The 21,045-nt window shown below is 44.2% G+C and overlaps 1 protein-coding gene and 1 non-coding gene across 2 annotated transcripts in view; one reads left to right on the forward strand and one right to left on the reverse strand.

Annotated features, from left to right (window-relative positions):
* LOC126456606 (monocarboxylate transporter 12-like) overlaps positions 1-21,045 on the reverse strand; it is a 596,637-nt gene that overhangs the window by 378,575 nt on the left and 197,017 nt on the right. The window lies entirely within an intron of this gene.
* Trnap-cgg (transfer RNA proline (anticodon CGG)) lies at positions 13,290-13,364 on the forward strand. Its single transcript has one exon. It is a non-coding gene; the product is annotated as a tRNA-Pro (tRNA).

The raw sequence follows: 21,045 nt of genomic DNA on the forward strand, positions 1-21,045 counted from the left end.
TTTCGTCCTAGGCGGCAGCAGGTCACCAATGGTGTCTGTTCTTTCGGACATGTCAGAAAGAACAGACGCCATAGCCATATAAGTACAGAGTAGGTCGGTCAGGTGAGCTCAGTTTCTTCGAAAGTGAACTAGTCATTGGATGTGACAAATCCGTGTATTGTATGTGGCAAATCTGTAACGAACATTTCAACCTTTCTGCCCAGGTTGACAGCTGGTGACGTCATTTTAATGTGGAAACGCAAGGCAGTAACCGCAGCTAAATCGATAGCAGGAAGACCTCATGTACTGATGGACAGAGACGGTCGAGCATTGCAGAAACTGGTTGCAAAAAATCGCATTAAACCAGAGGAAAGAATCACTCGTGACTTCCAAAGCTCTATCATCAGTCCAGTTAGCACAAGAACTGAGCGTAGGAAGCTAGAAAGAACGGGTACAGAGGTCGAGAGGCTCCTCGTAAACCACTCATTTCTGTAGTCAATGTTAAGCGATGCTTGTGGCGCTGTAAAGACGAACACCACTCCACAGTGGATGACTGCAAATAACTGATTTTTGGTAATGAATGAAGCTATACCCTGTGGCAATCCAGTGGAAGGGATTGAGGTGAGAGAATGCCTGGAGGACGTTCCCTGCTCTATAATGTCAACAGTGAGGTACAGAGGAGGTGGAACTACGGTATCGATGTATTTTTCCTGTTTGGGATGTGGGCCCCTTATTGCGCTTAAGGAAAGCTAAATTCGGAAGGATGTGAACACGTTTTATAGCATTATGTACAGCGTACAGGAGACGAACGGTTCAAAGATGATGGCTGTTTTTCTCAGCATGACTGTGTACCCTGTCACAAGGCAGAATCTATGAGGCAACAGCCCGTATAGAATAACATTCAGAAAAGGAATAACTTGCTAAGTCCCGAGCTGGAGCCTTTGTGAAGAGTTACAAAGTCGACTGGATTCCAGTGCCTGAGTCCAACATCGTTACCTTGTCTGGTTTCGGCTGGCTCTTGACGAACACTGGTCTGCCATTTCTCCACAGACATTCAGACACCTCAGTGGAAGTGTCCCCAGCAGAGTTAAAGCCGTCATAAAGAGGATGGGTGGACATACCCCACATTAATATTCACCAACAAGTGTTCTGTTACTTAAGATCACATAGTTTACACTCTCCCACAGCCACACTTCACTTCACAGATTCCCACAGTGGAGGTAATGAGTTGCTTCCACCTTGTGTCGAAAAATATGTTTTAGTTTGGTTCAAATGGCTCTGAGCACTATGGGACTTAACATCTATGGTCATCAGTCCCCTAGAACTTAGAACTACTTAAACCTAACTAACCTAAGGACAGCACACAACACCCAGCCATCACGAGGCAGAGAAAATCCCTGACCCCGCCGGGAATCGAACCCGGGAACCCGGGCGTGGGAAGCGAGAACGCTACCGCAGGACCACGAGATGCGAGCATCTTTTAGTTTGTTCTGATTAAAAAACGAGTTGTTCATACCATTTTTCCGAAGGGTTCTGATTATGCGGTCAACAACTTTAGACACAGATTATAATCTTATCTAGTGAGACTGTAGTTCCTTGTCCTTGATAAACGAATATTTTATTTGGAAGATTTATGGACAAACTCTTAATAGGTATTGGCCTGCAGTGACTCCTTCCACAAATTCAGCTTCATTTACAAGCTGTTTTTGTTACACATGAGAGGCACACCAAAACAATTTGAACACTGCTCACTTCCAGGTGCAGTGGTGTACTATGTGTGTCCTAGACTATCGTTACATATTCCATAGACCAACACAGCTGGAAATTCTTTGTATACAAGGTGAATTTGTTTTTGGTATCAATATCAAGTAAGAAATTATACAAACTACGAAGATCTCATTTGCTGTGTGATCATGGAACAAATTTGTCATCCACGTAATGGAGCCAATAAGAGCGCTTCAGTGGCATCGCCTAAGACATCTACAATTTTTTTTTCCATTCTTGTGTGTATTATTATTGTCAGCTACTTAAATGCATTAGCCGTTAATTTGATTGTGCAATCATTCTTCCACGTGTCTCCCCATGCTGTCTTCGGAATTGCGTGCATGATATTCTTCCGCAGGTCAGACGGTATGTCTCCCTTCTCATAGATTTCGAGCATCAGACTGAATGGTTGTTTGGTTACTATTTCTCCATTAATTTTAGAAATTAAGAATGAACGATAACGTGAAAGGAAAATAAGAAAATTAAAAAATATTTGAATAGTTTCGCTACTGACCACTAACGAATCCGATTGTCGCATCATGCTAATATTTACTGTGTTGCTGTTTACTTGCTAATAGCGCTCCCTCACGTCGCTCTGCTTTACAAGGTCATAACGAAAAACCTGAAGTGCATTTTGGAACCCTGATAACTGAGGCACCAAGTACTTTTATTCATAAAATATAAATAAACCTGTTTTAGAGTATGAATGATAAAGAATACTCAGTTGACGTCTAAACAACTAATACTGAGAGTATTTCTCGACCTAGAAGATAATAATAGCCAACAAAAGGGGTGTCCTGATCATCTCTAACAACGGTTTTCTTATATTTGGTTTGATGTTGCGAACCGCACATCGTAAATCATGTGCCTATCCAATTAGTTCCTCACTTTTATTTTCACTGCCATCATAGCCGAATGCCTACTTCCACATCTGTCGATTGTGACGAATGGAATCAATCGGCATCCTTACGACTTATTTCAGTGACTTTATTGGTCTGTTACACGAAACACCGTTTTCTCATGTGACCCAGACATGTTTCAGCACCTTTGTACCATCGTTAGTGGATTTTCTTTATTTGAATCTGTGAAAAGTGAACATATTTTCAGTGATAAGTAGTCAACAAAAGTGATACCAAAAGACAGTTTTTGTTCGTTTTTGTCATTACCTTAATTTCACATTACATGGTTATGCAGGACATTCTGTATTTTCTCATGTACTGGTAGCTCATCATATGTCACTGAATGATGTTAATGTATATGTGGTTGGCGAGTTAATGCATCAGTTTATATCTAATCATGATTTCACTGTGTCTAGATATTTCGCGCCTGTATTTTCCGTTGTTTTTCTTGAGAAAATCCTTCTTCATTTGCATTCACACACATACTACACAAATTTTCGTTTGTAAATAGCACTTTTCATTTTGCTAAAACCAACTGTAAACCTTTTTATCCTGTCTCGAATCCGAATCTGTGTTCTCAAGTGAGTTTTGCGAAAAACGGAAGGAAGCCCTTTGCTGCTCCCCTCGAGCTTCGGACAACACTGGGAGTTATTCCTCAGCTCACACCTCACAAGATCTTCCCGGCAAGCATGTCTGGGACCACTCATATTTCTCAGGGCTAATTTAACTCGAAGAAGGATCATTTCTAAGTTGTGGCAGCGTTTCAGTGAATGGTGTTCTTAGTGTCCCTCCTGTTGCGGTAGGAGCCTCTGTTTTGTTCATTGATCTGTGACTTAGCTCACAGAGAATCGTTGCCTCCCGGTTCGTGGCTCAGCTCAGCCTCCTGATTTAGAATTTCATGGCTGCCGCCCATATCCCTCCTCCAAATTTGAATATAACGGCCTGCTTTACCACACACGCCGCTTCTAACTGACTCCCGGCGGGTCACTCGTGTGTCGCTGTTGCCTTAAAGGTTACTAAGTTATCGTGGTGAAGTTTGTTGAATTTGATTCTCTACCTGTTTACTCATGTTTATGTATTATTATTGAAGTGTTGTGCTGATTTCCAAACGGATGTGACATGTATCTTGAAATTTCCGTGAACCATTAATTACTACCACTTTCGACTCATAGCTATCTTGGCCAGCCTGGAGCAAGTTTTCTAGTCGACCTTTCTGTAGTATTTATTCACGCGAACTGAGCTCTGAGTTCCATTCGGCGCCGAGGACGTAATATTTAAAATTAATTAATGGCTGGTGTGTGAGCTTATTCCGTTCTACAGTGGGCGGGGTACTTACCTACCGGATAAACTTTTTACCTTAATTTGAGAGGTTTTATTATTAGAAATTACTCTGAGTGCATTGCAGTCAATTTATTTATTATTATTGTTGGTATTTTTATCATTATTATTAATCTATTGGTGGTGTTCACCGATTGTAAACTCCGCGATCCATTCAACTTTCATTCGTTGAGTATGGCTCTTGGTATCTGCACTTCAGCAAACGTCTTCGGTCTTCGGATGTTAATAAATGTTGTTTCGGAAACTTGTCAATGTTGTGGGTGATGTTCATCCTGCCGTTTCCCAGTCCTTCCACTTTCGAGCAACCAAGCACAGAACGTAACTTAATAGAGGGAATACACTCCGGCCGGCCGGAGTGGCCGTGCGGTTCTAGGCGCTATAGTCTGGAACCGCGTGGCCGCTATGGTCGCAGGTTCGAATCCTGCCTCGGGCATGGATGTGTATGTTGTCCTTAGGTTAGTTAGGTTTAAGTAGTTCTGGGTTCTAGGGGACTTCTCTGCAGTCGAGTCCCATAGCGCTCAGAGCCATTTGAACCATTTTTTTTAATACACTCCCTATTACTAGGAGTCAACAAACAGAAGGTGTCCAGAACCAAGTTAAGAGGTGAAGCTAGATATTCCACACAGAGATTGGAAATCTGAAAACAGGTAGATGGAATTGTTTTTGCAGAGACATCCAACCATTACGCAAGCTGGTCTTTCACTGAGACAGGTCACTAATGAATGTGGAATAAGTTTGATGATGCCAAGGCGGCTCTGACAAAAAATGAAAACTGGTTATACTGGTAACAATACATATATTTACAAATAATTCTACAATTTAATTATCTAAGAAAAGATTATCTTACATAAGACAATTCTGAGTGAATATTTTTAGGTATTTTAATTTCCGGTTGTTTTGTTACCTCTGCACTGTCTCAGTCCCCTCCTCAAAACTAAACGTTAATTGTCAAAACGCATACTAGTGCCGCCCCGACGTAATATCGGTGCAACATAATTATTCTTAGAAAATATATACCTAGAGAATAAGCAAAGAGTGGATTTTTTACTTTGCAACTAACTCTGGAAAATGTAGTTCTATATGTATTGCAGAGTATTAAAGTAATTGTTGTATAATTGTCATATCGTAAATGTGAATTACATTATGCCATTAGATCTGCCTGTGGACAAAGAATTCAGTATTTCATGGAGGTGAAATCAGGGATCTATGGTCTAAATGTTGCAGAATACATCGTTATTTATAAAAGGTATGAGTCCCTCTTAATTAATGACATTACATGTACATGAACGTTTCGCATTGGCTTCCATTAGGATTGCAAGAATCAAGGGATAGCGGTGGATAAACAGAACCTGCAAACCTTTTCTTAATTCCGTTCGGGAATCCAATCCTTTCATCTGGATAATTCATTTCACCTCAATACAACTAATACCGATAGCTATCTTCAACCTGTATCCGCGCAGTTAATGTTCATGACGTCTTAAGAATACTATAATGAACGTACTTACCCTCATTGCACAATCGCGTAGAATTAATACTAGGAAATAGCTCTTTCCAGCAGTCAAGAAGGACAAGATGTAACTGGAGAAATCAAGTAAGGACTAAATATACCACAAAACCTGCTCATAGATAACAAGCGAGCGGAGTTGTTAGTGATAACGGATTGATGTATCTTTCTTTTTCAAGCTCATGCAATAGATGCAATGCGAGGTGTGTTAGGCTCTCTTGATGAAATACATGTACATTAACAATAAATGAACTTTATGCATACATAATACAGAACGGGAAGCCAAAACAAACTTAACTCAAGTTTTCTAGATAATATTACAATGTACGATCCACAATTTCCGATCCTATTCAGCTGTGCCTGATGTCCTGGATAGAAAAAGTCTCGCCTGGTTTTGTCAGAGGATGAGACAAGTACACTGTATTCAGATTAAGAAAATAGGAATTTTTCTACGCTAGCGATGCAGAACTTGAAACATATGTGCACGGTGGGAGAGAAATACTCAAGGAAAGATGATCAACGTTGGAGAATGGGGAGCGGCACCTAATCTTGAGAGCAATATACACTAACGCCAAATGTGGAGCGGCAGTCGTGGTCTCTCTGAAGGGCTGCAAAGTACTGCTACAGTAAAGACTCGTCAATCAGTGAAGATGAACCTGACTTTCTCTAGTGCGGCAACGTCTACGTGATATACAAGTGTCATGAAAGAGTGAACAACATGTAAATAGTTGGTTTCGAAATCAGTGATATGGACTAACGTATTTTTCACAGGTGCCTAACCGAAAACAGTGTATAAAAAATGGTTCAAATGGCTCTGAGCACTATGGGACTTAACTTCTGAGGTCATCAGTCCCCTAGAACGTAGAACTACTTAAACCTAACTAACCTAAGGACATCACACACATCCATGCCCGAGGCAGGATTCGAACCTGCGACCGTGGCGGTTTCGCGGTTCCAGACTGTAGCGCCTAGACCCGCTCGGCAACTGCGGCAGGCAAAACTGTGTATATAAAAATATCAAAGTTAACTATCATTTTGTGTATTTGTAAAAGAGAGAAAACAGTATACTTGATATGTAACTGCATGCGAAACAAAAAAAGATGTCATACATAAATTTATTTTTTTTATTAGAAAGCTTCTTTCGTTTAGGTTGACCATTAATCTGACATATTATGGTGTTGATCATTCTGGAACATTTGAGCTAATCTGTGTAAACTGACGCTACGTGGCTTAAGCGGCAAAGGTCAAATTATGTAATAATGAATGGACCTATTTTTCGACTAAAAGCCATTGAATTTTGGCGTCTCTTTCAAAACCCGGGCTTCAATCGTTCATCATCTTGGATACAACATATCCAGCCTCGACATGATATTATTGCCGGGAAAATTTGTGGAGAGGCTGCCAGTGTTCTAATGCCGAAAGATACGAATGGCTATGTGAGAAGTGGACTGTTTTGTGTGAAGGTTACAAGCTAGATGATATTTTCAATGCAGAAGAAACTGTCCGGTTGTACAACATGACCTGATAAAAGTCACTGAATTTTTAGATGGCCAGTGCTCAAATGGAGAAACGTCTAAGAAAAGAATTGCAGTTATGTTTGCTTCAAATATGACAGAATCATGTATAGAAAAGCTTTTGGTGATCGGAAAATTGAGAAACGTCCTACCCGTATTTAATGAAAACAATGGAAAATGTTAGGTAACATCAAACATTTTTGAAAAGTAGTTGCGTATCTGGGACTCTCTGCGCAAAATCAAAGTATCGGGAAAACAATCTCCTAGTCGATAACTGTCCTGCTTATCCGATAGTCGACAATCTGTAGTGTAGAAAGCGTGTGTTTTCACCTCCAAAAGTCACTTCAGTTCTACAACATACAGAGCAGAGAGTTATGAGAGCTCTGAGTGTGCAGTGCGGGGAACTTCAAGTGAGGAACACGAATAAGGTAAAGAAAAATTTTCTACGTTCTCGATGCAATTTTAACGATATCAGAAGCATGGGAAAGTATCACTTGAAAAACAGTTTCCAATTATTTTAAACAGGTAGGATTCAAACATTTATCTTCTCCATCCCACGGTGAGGCCGACACGTTTCCAGCAACGCCTGAGGATGTCATACCTCTGGTGGAATTAGTGCAAGAATTACGTCCATCTTTGACATCTTGTAAAGTAGGGGAATTCGTCCAGGTAGACAAAAAAACTTACCAAGGATTCCATGTGAAGAAGAAATTGTAGCTGACGTCCAAAGCCAACAAACGACTGACGAAGATGAGAATGAAAATGGAGAACGGTTCGTTGTCTCATCACTTAACGAAGCTCTCAGTGGACTGAAATCTTTATATAAATTTCTTATTATAAAACAAGACAATAAAGAGGCAACAAATTAATACATCGTCAACTGCCAAATGCGTACGCGCATCTTAAACGCAAAAAGCAAACAAAGATGACTGATTACTTTTAATAGGACAATGCTCTATTTCTTTTTAATGTTAAAGAAATCTGGTTAAAAAGCTAAACAAGTCTGTCTCCGCTGCTATTATACAAAACTAGAAAATCAGATTCCAATATGTGTTATTTTTTCAACATACAGAAGTGGGAAAATAATATATTCCTTATTGGTGTTTTGTGGTTATGAGTGTTGGATATTTTCATTGCCTTATAAAATTTTAAAGAGAAATGTAGGAGAAGGTGTAGGATACGTATAATTTAAGTATAGAATACCTTTTCTTCTTTGTGGTACTGTTGATTAATTTTTGTAATAGTATTTGGAACAAAGTTGTTCAACATTTTATCTCATTCACTATCAAAGAGCGTGTTCAACATTACTGAATAATTTAAATGGTTGCTATTTCGTTCTACACTTATTGAAGGCTTTTAAATTTTTCTGACATGTTGTTTACTGTACTTCCGCTGCCTTTTGAAGTCTTCACTCAATGACAGCGTAAAATTTAGAAACAAAGTTTCTACGAGAAAAAGCAAAATCACGTTTTGTGCGACTATTGGGTATAACAACCTTAAGCCGTCGGTCTCTTCGACGTCATTATAACCAGTCTGGATTGTGTATACTTTCTCTGTTCCAAAACTACTGTGGATCAGTGTAAAAATCTCATCGACGACATTTGAAATCATTGAGCACAAAATCTGATTGTGAAGAATGAGGTAATTTACAGAACGGTCGTTTCAACACTGACAGGGCAACATTTACTTAAAGCCAGAATGTTTTCTTGACAAAGAATCATTTCAGAACAGGAATTCACAAATTAAACTTAAGGACTCAACATACGCTGTGGTAAGGCAAAATGAGTGAAAGATGACAAAATAAGAATTTGGTGGCAGAATAGCCCTCCGTCGGTATAGTTATCGCTTGTTTTCATTCCTACTGTCCCTGCGTAACGCATGCAGATAGACAACCCGTTAGGAGGTTTTTCAATGCCAGTTGGCTTATTTTGGTATCCTCATCGTTTATGATGGCATCCGACAAACGAACACACCTGGTGGCTACCTGCATAATAGTCACTCCCGAAAGCTTCTCTACCTCCAGACGTATCCTTTGCAATTTCATTTGAGAAACTTGTAGCTCCTATGGGTGTCAAATTTAGGACAGACGATACAAGCGGGAAGTGAAAGATTATAGACCGATTTCTGGAGGGTGTTAGGAACGAACTAGGGTTCGACTGAACGCAAGTTACTGTATCAGATGGAACATACCTCTCATTTAAAATAATTTTTGGTAACTATACACATTAGAGTAATAACATTTTACTTGTGACAAAATCGATTTTCAGAAGACTTTGTCCGTGGCAAACATGTTTATGCCTTTCGTTATCAAATGTCAGCCCACTCTCGGCAACTTTCTAATTCTGCAGTGACTGTTTCTGTAGGACTGGTAATGCGCACGTAATAATCCTAAAACAGGGTATATTTCAGTGAGAGTTTGGGCGAGTGTGTTGTACGCTCTTCTAAGCACCTAAATTATGCAAATGTGTGACATAATGAGCGTTACCGGCTCGCTTTGTCCGGAACGCGCTTGGGGAGCTGATGTGGAAGTAGGGGACGTGGCCTGCTTTATATACGGCACTTCAAATTTAGCACCAGCTTCAAGGCCTCATCTAATAACGGTTAAGCAGAGCGTCTAAAACGAGAAAAATGTCGAAACCTCCGTGAGTCACACGTGGGCACGAGAGCGCGTGCTAAGATAATCTACATTCTAGTAGACACAATCTGGGTCACCACACAAGAACCGCCGGAAGGCTGACGCGTGCAGTACACGTGGAAAGGGGCAACGCTATCCAGGCCCCACAGCTGAAACGCAAGGATACAGGCCCGCCCAGAAAATTCCAGGACGACACCTTCGCATTGTCACAGCATTCTGCCTAATCTTCGAAATATTTCATTGCCCGGTGTTAAGTGGAAAAACTGTTTCTCGTTATTTCATAATAAAAAGAAATGTAGGTGCATTATTTAACCCTTAACTACATTCGTGGGTTTATTCAGTATCCCACACACACAATTTAAAAACTGGTTCCTGATTCTCTGTCTTACCATTATATAATCTATCTGAAACCTGTCAGTATCTCCAGGCTTCTTCCATGTGTGCAACATTCTTTTATGATTCCTGAACCAAGTGTTAGCTATGATTAAGTTATGCTCTGTGAAAAATTCTACCAGGTGGCTTCCTCTTTCATTCTTTACTCCCATTCCAGATTCACCTACTACATTTCCTTCTCTTCCTTTTCCTACTATCGAGCTCCAGTGACCCATGACTATTAAATTTTCGTCTCCCTTCACTATCCGAATAATTTCTTTTATCTCATCATACATTTCATCAATATCTTCGTCATCTTTAGAGCTAATTGACATATAAACTTGTGCTACTGTGGCAGGTGTGGGCTCCGTATCTGTCTTGGCCACAATAATGCGTTCACTATGCTGTTTGTAGTAGCTTACCCGCATTCCTATTTTCCTATTCATTATTAAACCTACTCCTGCATTACCCCTATTTGATTTTGTATTTATAAACCTGTAGTCACCTGACCAGAAGACTTGTTCCTCCTGCCACTGAACTTCACACATCACTCCTACTATATCTAACTTTAACCTACCCATTTCCCTTTTCAAATTTTCTAACCTACCTGCCCGATTGAGGGATCTGACATTCCACGCTCCGATCCGTAGAATGTCAGTTTTCTTTCTCCTGATAACAACGGCCTCCTGAGTAGTCCCCGCCCGGAGATCCGAAGGGGGGACTATTTTACCTCCAGAATATTTTACCCAAGAGAACGCCATCATCATTTAACCACACCATAAAGCTACATGTCCTCGGGAAAAATGACGGCTGTAGTTTCCCCTTGCTTTCAGCCGTTTACAGTACCAGCACAGCAAGGCTGTTTGGGTTAGTGTTACAAGGCCAGATCAGTCAATCATCCAGACTGTGGCCCAGAACAGAGACCACGTACAAAAATTTAGACGAGAACGACCATTGATCACTTCGATGCGGGTGCATCCCCCCACCCACACTCGAATTCTTACGGGAGTCGAACGAAGTGCCGCGAGTAAATGGGATAATGTGTAAGGGCACTACATCAGTAGTGTGCAGATAGGTTGAGAATTTGGGTCTGACGGGAGGCTTGCTAGGGTAGACCCTGCATTTGCGATGACGACTGTGTCCGGATGGCGCAGTGCACCTGTCTAGTCTTCGAATTCCGGTTCGGCACAAATTTTCACTTTTCCCCCTAGATTTAATCAATTTCCACTGGCAGCTAATGTCGTTCATTCCTTTGCGACTTCTTTTTGTCTCCCCCTCATTATGTTAGCCCTCAAAGGCCTACACTTCGCAGACGCTGAGGATGTCCGATAGCGCGGGACCACGATGCTTCTAGCGATTCCACAAGAATCGTTTGCTGACATTTTCTTGCAGTGTCACATATGTGTTGTAGCTGATTACTTTGAAGATCAACGTAGGTATTTTGTTTGTACCTGTCTCTTTTTTGCCGGCCGGTGTGGCCGAGCGGTTCTAGGCGCTTCAGTCTGGAACCGAGCGACCGCTGCGGTCGCAGGTTCGAGTCCTGCCTCGGGCATGGATGTGTGTGATGACCTTGGGTTAGTTAGGTTTAAGTAGTTCTAAGTTCTAGAGGACTGGTGATCTCATATGTTAAGTCCCATAGTGCTCAGAGCCATTTTGTACCTCTTTTTTCCTTTATTTTCCGAGACCATTTACCGACATCTTCAGACGCACCTTGTACTAGCTTGAAGAGCTCAGTCAAACCAGTCTTGGAACCGAAGACCACAATAACAACAACAACGTGGTTAATACTTCTTAGAAAGGCAAGCTGCAGTGACTAAAGTTATGTCAAAAAGATTTCTTATGTTTAGTGAATGATTTTGTGAGATTTTTGAAGATTATTCCTTTTGCTTCTAAATTTACGGCCTCGTGGTTGGTAGGTACCGTGGAAGAGTATTGTAAAGCTCTGGTCTGCCTGTAAACGTCACTCGCAGAGTCCTTCTCAATCATTACAAAGTGAAAGCGCGACGGTAGGCTTCTGGGAGTACAAAAGGCTCCCGTCGACGCCCGCGTACAAGGTGTCTCTGAGTCGCACACACGCATGGATGCAGTTTGTAAGTAAATTTAGAGTCTGCGGCGCGTGATAGGCGGCTGTTGCGAGCGCTCAAAGCGGCGGTGTCGGCTTATCGTCCACGTCCGGCCGACTATCTGCCGGCAGCTCGTAAATTGCGCTGGCATAGGCCGGCCGGTCCTCCGCTCGGAATAGCGCCGTCGAGTGGACGCAACTCAGCGCCCCAGCCGCCACAGAATGCTTTCACTTCAAGACAACATGGCCGCCGCACTGAACGGTCCTGCAGTCCACACTAACCTCTCTGTAGGGAGATGATTCCGAAATCGCTGAATCCGAAACAGCAATACGGGATGAAGTAAATAACGCGATAATAAGGTCAGAGCAGTCGAGGACAATTCGCATCTGGCAAAATTTTCCATATAAAAATGGTTCAAATGGCTCTGAGCTCTATGAGACTTAACTGCTGATGTCATCAGTCCCCTAGAACTTAGGACTACTTAAACCTAACTAACCTAAGGATATCACGCACATCCATGCCCGAGGCACGATTCGAACCTGCGACAGTAGCGGTCGCGCGGTTGCAGACTGTAGCGCCTAGAACCACTCGGCCACTCCGGTCGGCTTTTCCAAATAACCTCGGGTTGGAACTGAAATTCGCGGGGCCACGGCTATAATACGGCTAGCAATCAGCGACGAGCGCTCGGAAGTGTGTGTGTCCTAAGGGACCAAACTGCTGAGGTCATCGCTCCCTACACTTACGCATTACGTAAACTACCTTAAACTAGAATGAGATTTTTACTCTGCAGCGGAATGTGCGCTGATATGAAACTTCCTGGCAGATTAAAACTGTGTGCCCGACCGACACTCGAACTCGGGACCTTTGCCTTTCGCGGGCAAGTGCTCTACCAACTGAGCTACCGAAGCACGACTCACGGCCGGTACTCACAGCTTTACTTCTGCCAGTACCTCGTCTCCTACCTTCCAAACTTTACAGAAGCTCTCCTGCGACCCTAGCAGAACTAGCACTCCTGAAAGAAAGGATATTGCGGATACATGGTTTAGCTACAAATCTCATTCTGGAAACATCCCCCAGGCTGTGGCTAAGTCATGTCTCCGCAATATCCTTTCTTTCAGGAGTGCTAGTTCTGCTAGGTTCGCAGGAGAGCTTCTGTAAAGTTTGGAAGGTAGGAGACGAGGTACTGGCAGAAGTAAAGCTGCGAGTACCGGCCGTGAGTCGTGCTTCGGTAGCTCAGTTGGTAGAGCACTTGCCCGCGGAAGGCAAAGGTCCCGAGTTCGAGTCTCGGTCGGGCACACAGTTTTAATCTGCCAGGAAGTTTCATACCTTAAACTAACTTATGCTAAGAACGAAACACACGCACATACATACACACCCATGCTCGAGGGAGGACTCGAACCACCGGCGGGAGGGGCCGCGCAGTCCGTGACATGGCACCTCAAACCGCGCGGCCACTCCTCGAAAGCTTGTCTGGTAAGCGAACGTTTCTGAGTGTGTCTGTAGTTGTTAGCGATGTTCTGGCCGACGTTTCGAGGGAGACGGCGAGCGAAGAGAACTCGCTGCGCCTGCCAAAGGTTAGCCAGGTGCGGGCGGCATGGTGCACGGTTGTGGGGAGGGGGAGGGTAGGGGGGAGAGGGTGGGAGGGGGAGTGTGAGGCCGAGAGAAGCTCCTCTCACAGTTCTGACGTTACCCACGTGCCTGCCATTTCGGCACGACAATCACTTCGTAACGACTATGGTAATACGAATGGGGAAAACTAACCGGTTAAAACCAATATCGATATTACGATTCTGGACAATCGGTAGTTTTCGGTATTTATTTTGTCTCGGTTTTTTCTCATTTTTTACTGATAATTGGGTAAAAAATCGGCATACCAATTTTTCTTAGCAGCAGTGATAAAATTTTTGATTTCTAAATAAAACTTTTGGTAATGAAGAGCAACGTTTAACCACTAAATTTCTATTGATTGAAAATACTGGATTATTTTGGAATTTGGGATTGCGATCAGCACAATTTTAATAAGAACGCCTGCAGTTAGAAACAAGCAAAAGACACATGCACGGTGACAGTTACTGAACTATATGAAGAAACGTAAATTATTTACAAACTACGGTGTGCACACACTTTATTCAACAGGTAAACGTCAGTACAGATATTTTCATTTAGGTTATGGCATCTTCGGTATGCCTTCCATCTTTACCGATGATGTGACGCAGACGAATAGCAGTATTCTAAATGAGCCGCTGAAGTGTCGGAACAGCGATACTATGACCTCCTGAAGGGCTGTCTTCTGGGGCTATTGCTGTACACGTTGTCTTTCATGTAGCCCCACAAAAAGGAATCACATGTGTTCAGAATATGGCGGCCAGTCGAGGCCCACGCCAGTGGCCTCTGGGTACCCCAGAACCAAAATGTGATCCCCAAAGTGTTCCTCCAGGACATCGAACACTCTCCTGCTTCGATGGGGTCGAGCTCCGTCTTGCATGAACAAAATCTTATCGAAATCAGAGTTACTTTGGGTAATGGGGATGAAATCATCTTCCAGAACCTTCACATACCGTTCGGTAGTCATCGTGCCATCAAGGAACATCGCACCGATTATTCCGTAACTGGACATCGGACACCATACAGTCACCCGTTGAAGGTTAAGAGACTTCTCGATGTTAAATGCGGATTCTCGGTACCCCAAATGCGCCAATTTTGATTATTGACGAACCCATCCAAATAAAAGTGGGCATCGCTAAACCAATACGCATACTACTTCCCTTCATGATCCGCGGCCAACCGTGCAGTTTGAACGTCTTGACGAAAACTGTTCAGAAGTTATGACGATTTTATTTCATATAGTTCACTAATTGTCACCCTGTAAGAATCTGTACAGCATTGCAAGGACAATAATGTACCTGTTTCCGTGTAGCGTGGCCTATTCGATAGTAAGTGGGTACCTGAAGTGTGCAAGACTTCTCCCCCCCCCCCCCTCCCCACGTCCTTAAAGCAGGTTCTCGCCGTCGTACTCGGACGTCAGTTCTATTACAGAATGCAGTATCCCTATTTCGGAAGTATTTAATGAAGTACGGCAGCAATGAAGTACAATTCTCCTGTGCTTTATAAGAGCACACAAAGCACAAAAATCTTGTGACACCATATAGGGATAGAGAAACATCCACAGTGTTCCTTGGTAGAGAAGGAAAATTTTGTAAGTACACCTGTAACTCTGTTGCCTGGCTATAAATTTAGAACAATATCTAGGCCCTTAATTTTGTTGTTGCTTCAAGGTGAAAAATTGAAATGACGAGGCAGAGTAGTCATAAGACCTTTCACTCTCTCTGTCACAATCTTCACCGTCACAATCTTCCCTGGAGGCAATGAGGCCAATTTCTGTCGCAGCATCAACCTCATATTTCCTGCTGCTTCACCTTAATTAGAATCTTTCAATCTTTGTTCAAAGTCTATGGTTATTACCGCGAGAAGCAACAACAAAAATCTAAAATACGTTGTTTCAGAAATCGGTTATTTTGAGTGGCTTTAACGGTCAGGCTAAACTGGAGACGAAAAGATCAGTGTAACCGAAAACCGGTTCTTTCAGTGATAACAGCCATCCACATTCAGTATAGTGGCAAGGCTGTTTTCATCTCTTCGACTTCGTAATCTTTGTGGCGATGATGTAGGCAGCAATTAAGAGAATTTACCTTAAAAAATAAGGTTTTATCTGCTGTACCTGATAGAACAAAAGTTCACTCGTGCTCTGTACATTACGAAAAATTATAGCATGTGGCCATTAGATATCGTTACTAGTGCGTAACACTGCACGTCGAAGTACCACATATCGATTATCTTACTGCTGTGCTGTTTCTGCAGTATAAGCTCATTACCTTCACAAATCAGTGGCATTACAGTACTTTTAGCATAATTGATTTAGCAGTCAAGCTTAATCTCGTAAACACCCCTGAAAATTCCATCCAACGTAACTTACAACGGGTAGGGATTAAAAAAATGCCTAGGTTTCACTGTTCAGCTGAAACCATTATCTTTAGGTAATTTATTGAGTAACGGCGCTCTCCAGTATAACGTTTATCACCTGGCGTTTAGTTGGCTTAAATGCACGCATTTACGCACGCTCACAGCTGATTGGATACTTTATGACGGAACTGTGCATATCGGACTTTCGATTTGTTGGAAAATTTTGCTCTATCCGACATCCGACATGCTGCTATGTCCCTGCTACCAAGCTGTTTCTTTCCACCCTATATAGTATTGGGTCCCAACGTTTAAGAGAACATTACTACTGAGCGCAATCACATGTAGGTAGTCTGGTACCGCGCACCGCGGAATTTGAATCCGCGCTAGACGTCATGGATGTCGAAGACCCATAGAGATCTCCGCACCATCGCGCAGTAAGCTGTGGCGGCGCGCGCCTCCTGGCCCGCTTTTAGTGTGAGGGCGCCACGGTTGAACACGTGGTCCCAGTGGCCAATAGCGGTGCCCCCGATAGCGTACTTAACCGTCGGCCTCTCGCTCAGCCAGACAAACCTTCGCCCTTCCCATTAACTACGTCCGTCTGATCGGCTCCTTTCTCTCCCACCGTCCTTCGTACGTCACAAACCATAACACAGATTCCTACACCTTTTTCCCCTCCGCCGGTGTGCCCCAAGGCTCCGTCCTCTCCCCCCTTCTGTACCTTTTGTACACGGCGGACATGCCGCCGCCGTCACCCCCTGTCCACCTTCTACAGTTTGCCGATGACACCGCCTTCCTTGCCCTTGCCCCCACCCTGCAGCGTTCCCAACACCTTCTCCAATCCCATCTTGACCGGTTCACCGCTTGGTGCAACCAGTGGTTGCTCAAGGTCAATCCCTCCAAAACCCAGGCGATCAATGTAGGCAAAACCACCCCTTCCTTCCGCCTCCTTGATTTCTATCTCACCGTCTATGGCCGTCCTATCGCCCTCACTCCACCCTTAAGTACCTTGGCGTCACCCTCGACAATTGCCTCTCCTGCACTCCCCATCTCTGGACAATCCAAGCCAAGGCACGCTCCCGACTCTGTCTCCTCAAGCTCCTTTCTGGCCGTACATGGGGTCTGGACCCCTCCACCATCCTCCACACCAATAAATCCCTTATCCGCCCTATCCTTTGTTACGCCCATCCGGCCTGGATCTCCGCCCCCCCCCCCTACCTTTTATAAATCCCTTCAAATCCTTGAACGCCATGCTCTCCGCCTTGCCTATCGCATCCGTCTCCCCTCCCCCACACGGATCCTGTACAATCTCATTCCATTACCCCACCTCCTCCTTTTCCTTGAAAAGATACGGATACCTCCCGCCAACTCGATCCTCCTCACCCACTTGTCTCACCCATCCTCTCCCGCACCCGCCCACTGCTGCGCCTGTATTCCCATGTCCCACCCGGTCTCCATCTCTCCACCCTCCTTACCCTCTCCCAATGTGGCTTCCGCCAGCTCCCCCTCCCTGATGATTTCCTCCTCCCCTCAATTTACCCCTCCTATCAACTTTGATCCTGCCCCCCCCACTTCCTGTGTCCTTTCCTTTAGGCACCCTCCCTCCCTTCTCTCTCCTTTTCCCCCTGTCCCTCTTCCTCCATCTCTCTTCCCCCGAGCTTCCACTCCCCCTTCCTCCTTTCCTCCTATCTCCTCTGCCCATGGCATCTTTGCTCTCCCCTCTCCCTCGCCCATCCCCCCCCCCCCTCATCCTCTCTTGGCAGGTCCCTGGACTCCCACACGCTATGTAGACTTTCGCGCGCCGGAGATCATCGCCATCAGTGTCTCGTGTGTGCCGTCGTGTTTAGTGTTCAGTGTTCACCGTCGCACTCCATCGTTCACCTGTGCCATCGCCATGTTCCGTGTTTGTGCATCGTATCAACAGTTTGCAGTGTGGATTATCGTCGAGTGTGAACGGCTTTGTGTTTGTCTTTATGTGTCCACTGTTTTATTGCCCACCGTTCTGAAATTTATGTGTATTCTTACTGTTTTTTCTCATTGTGTATTCTATGGCTGAAGAGCAGCGTAGAATGCTGCTGACAGCCTGCCTGGTGTACAGGTTTTAAAATAACAATAAAGTAAAAAAAAAAAGCTCAGCCAGACCCAGGCAATCATCATAGGCCGCACCACCCACTCCTTCCGCCTCCATGATTTCTACCTCACCATTTACGGCCGTCCTATCCACCTCACTCCTACCCTCAAATACTTTGGTCTTACACTCGACCACCACCTCACCTGGACTCCCCATCTCCTTACCATCCAAAACAAAGCTCACAACTGCCTCCGCCTCCTGAAACTCCTGTCCGGACGGACGTGGGGTCTGCATCCTTCCACCATCCTGCACACCTACAAATCCTTGATCCACCCCATCCTCTGTTATGCCAGTGTCGCTTGGATTTCCACCCCTCCCCAGTTCTATAAAGCCATCCAAATCCTCGAACGCCATGCGCTCCGCCTCACCTTCTGCATCTGTCTTCCGTCCCTCACGCGCATCCTCTACAACCTCATCCCCTTCCCCCACCTTCTCCTTTTCCTTGAACACATCCGCACACTATATATTGTCCGCCGCCTGGATCCCCCTCACCCCCTGGTTTCTCCCTTCCTCTCCACCCCCAACCAGTTGCCGTGCCTTTACCGTTGTGTCCCACCCTCTCTCATCTCCACACCCTCCATCTCCATTCCCAACGCAACTTCCACCATCTACCGCCCCCCTCCCCGGATGATGAGCTTTGCCCTGACATCTACCCTCCCTACCAACTCTAACCCCATCTTCCTGCCTTCTCCTCTCCTCTTCAGGGCTCTCTCTCCTCCCCCTGCCTCCTCCTGAGTGGCTTCCCCCTCCTACTCCCCCTCACTTTCTTGTGCCCCCTTTCAGTGTCTCTGCACTCCCTCCTGCCTTGTCTTCCCTCTTCATCTCCTACCCCACATGTCTCCTGCCTCTTAGTGTACCCGCTGATGCCTCTACTCTCTTCATCCAGCCGCTTCCCCTGTTGCCCCTTGTTCTCCCCACCTTTTCCATCCTCTCTGACGTTTCCCTCGGCAGGTCCCACCTGGCAGTTTTATTCTTCGTCGTGTGTGCTCCAAGTGGGTTTTAAGTTTGTTGTTCTGGAGTGTTTTTAATACTGTGGCCGACTTTTAACCTTTGCATGTGCGTCCAGTGTCTTCCCTGTGTTTTAAGAATCGCCAACAGTGTTTTTTAACTTTCTGGTTACTTTTTTAACTGTCCCCCACGAACGTCTCCATGTCAGTGTGTTTTTACCTCCATTTTCTCCCCTTACTCTGTTTTATGTTCCCCTTTTTTATCGCGTTATGTATGTAAAATTTTATTCCTGTTTTAGTTGTCATGTCACTCGGCTAAAAAGCGGCAGATTGTGCCGCTGACAGCCCTCCCCTGCCCTTATGGGGCAGGGGAATGAAATCACAATAAAGGAAAAAAAAAGCTCAGCCAGTCAGTCTAATCTCGCTTACGTCGGTTTACACCTCGCTTTGCGCTAGACTGCTTACTTCCTGGTTCGTGTACGAGTGGACGTGTTTGTTTTCTTGTGACTCTGTTATTCGGTGTTGTTGTATTCCTTCTGTCCTTCGTTGGTCGTGTCCGTCCTCTTCCGTTGTGTTGTTGTTCGCGGGCCTCGCCGCGGGTCCCGCCGCGTTTTCTGTCATTGCTACCCCGCGACCTCCTGGTCGCAGTTACAACAGGTAGTACCTGCCATACTTCCCATGCCACCCCGTCCACCCACCTAAATCATGCGCATTCGCGGCTAACTAAACTTTTGAATGAAAAATAATTATCTTTGATATAGCTAAATAATAAGCAACAAGCTGCATAAAAGAAAGTCAACTTCTTTACCAGTAAGACCAAGGATCTGAATATGACGCAAATGTAGCTCTGAAACTAGTCGTCTGAACAATAAATACTTTGAAAATACGGCTGTGTTGTTCCATTTCCGTTACGTTTAAATAACTGTCTTAGAAAAGATCGTCAGCCAATTAGGACGAAGGATCTTAGTTGAAAAGACTAAAATTTCGTGTTACGGCAAACATGGACCAGAAGTAGTTGGGACACACAAAGAATGAATTCAAAGGGTGAAGAAGTGATCTGGTGAGATTATACAAAATTGTAGATTAGAAAGAGCAACTGTTCGAGATGTAATTAGAAGATGGAAGAAACATATGGACCGACAAAAAATTTCTATAATATGAACAGTATTTCTGGGATTGCTGAAAAAAAGCGCTAAAATATCGTCACCAAAACTGAACGTACCTACGCCAATGAACTATGAACAGTAGTCAAAAATTTGTTATTATCATGTCGAAAAAATGCTGTTGGGCCATTACTTAGCTTTTTTTCTTTTTTTTCCACATGCATGTCTGCAGTCTGCAGCTTTGGTCCACAGTGATATCTATCCAACACAGTACCGTAGCACTCAGCAGGAGAGGTGAAAATAATATGGCGCGGCCGGCCGCGGTGGTCTCGCGGTTCTAGGCGCTCAGTCCGGAAGCGCATGACTGCTACGGTCGCAGGTTCGAATCCTGCCTCGGGCATGGATGTGTGTGATGTCCTTAGGTTAGTTAGGTTTAAGTAGTTCTAAGTTCTAGGGGACTGATGACCACAGATGTGAAGTCCAAGAGTGCTCAGAGCCATTTGAACCATTTTTGAATATGGCACGGCCCAGTCATAGCGTGAAATTTCTTGTGGTAATTACTTTCATCCATTCTATGGGGAAGAACACTTCAACAAACCATACGCTAAGAATTTTTGAAAACATTATTGGAGAATGCAGTGAAAGAATTAGATAATTTGAAATAGTCATCAACCTTGATCGCCAATTAATATTAGAATTAAAAATTGCATTTTCAGTGGTAGCCGCTTTCGGTGATGCGTAAATCATCAGACGACATCTCACGAGATGGTGAGTAGATAAGTGTCGGAGGTGCTCTGTTCGTCGTCTCTGCTCACCACCTCGTGAGACATGGTCTCTAC

Source organism: Schistocerca serialis, chromosome 2 (genome assembly GCF_023864345.2).
Source record: "Schistocerca serialis cubense isolate TAMUIC-IGC-003099 chromosome 2, iqSchSeri2.2, whole genome shotgun sequence".
Lineage (NCBI taxonomy): Eukaryota > Metazoa > Arthropoda > Insecta > Orthoptera > Acrididae > Schistocerca > Schistocerca serialis.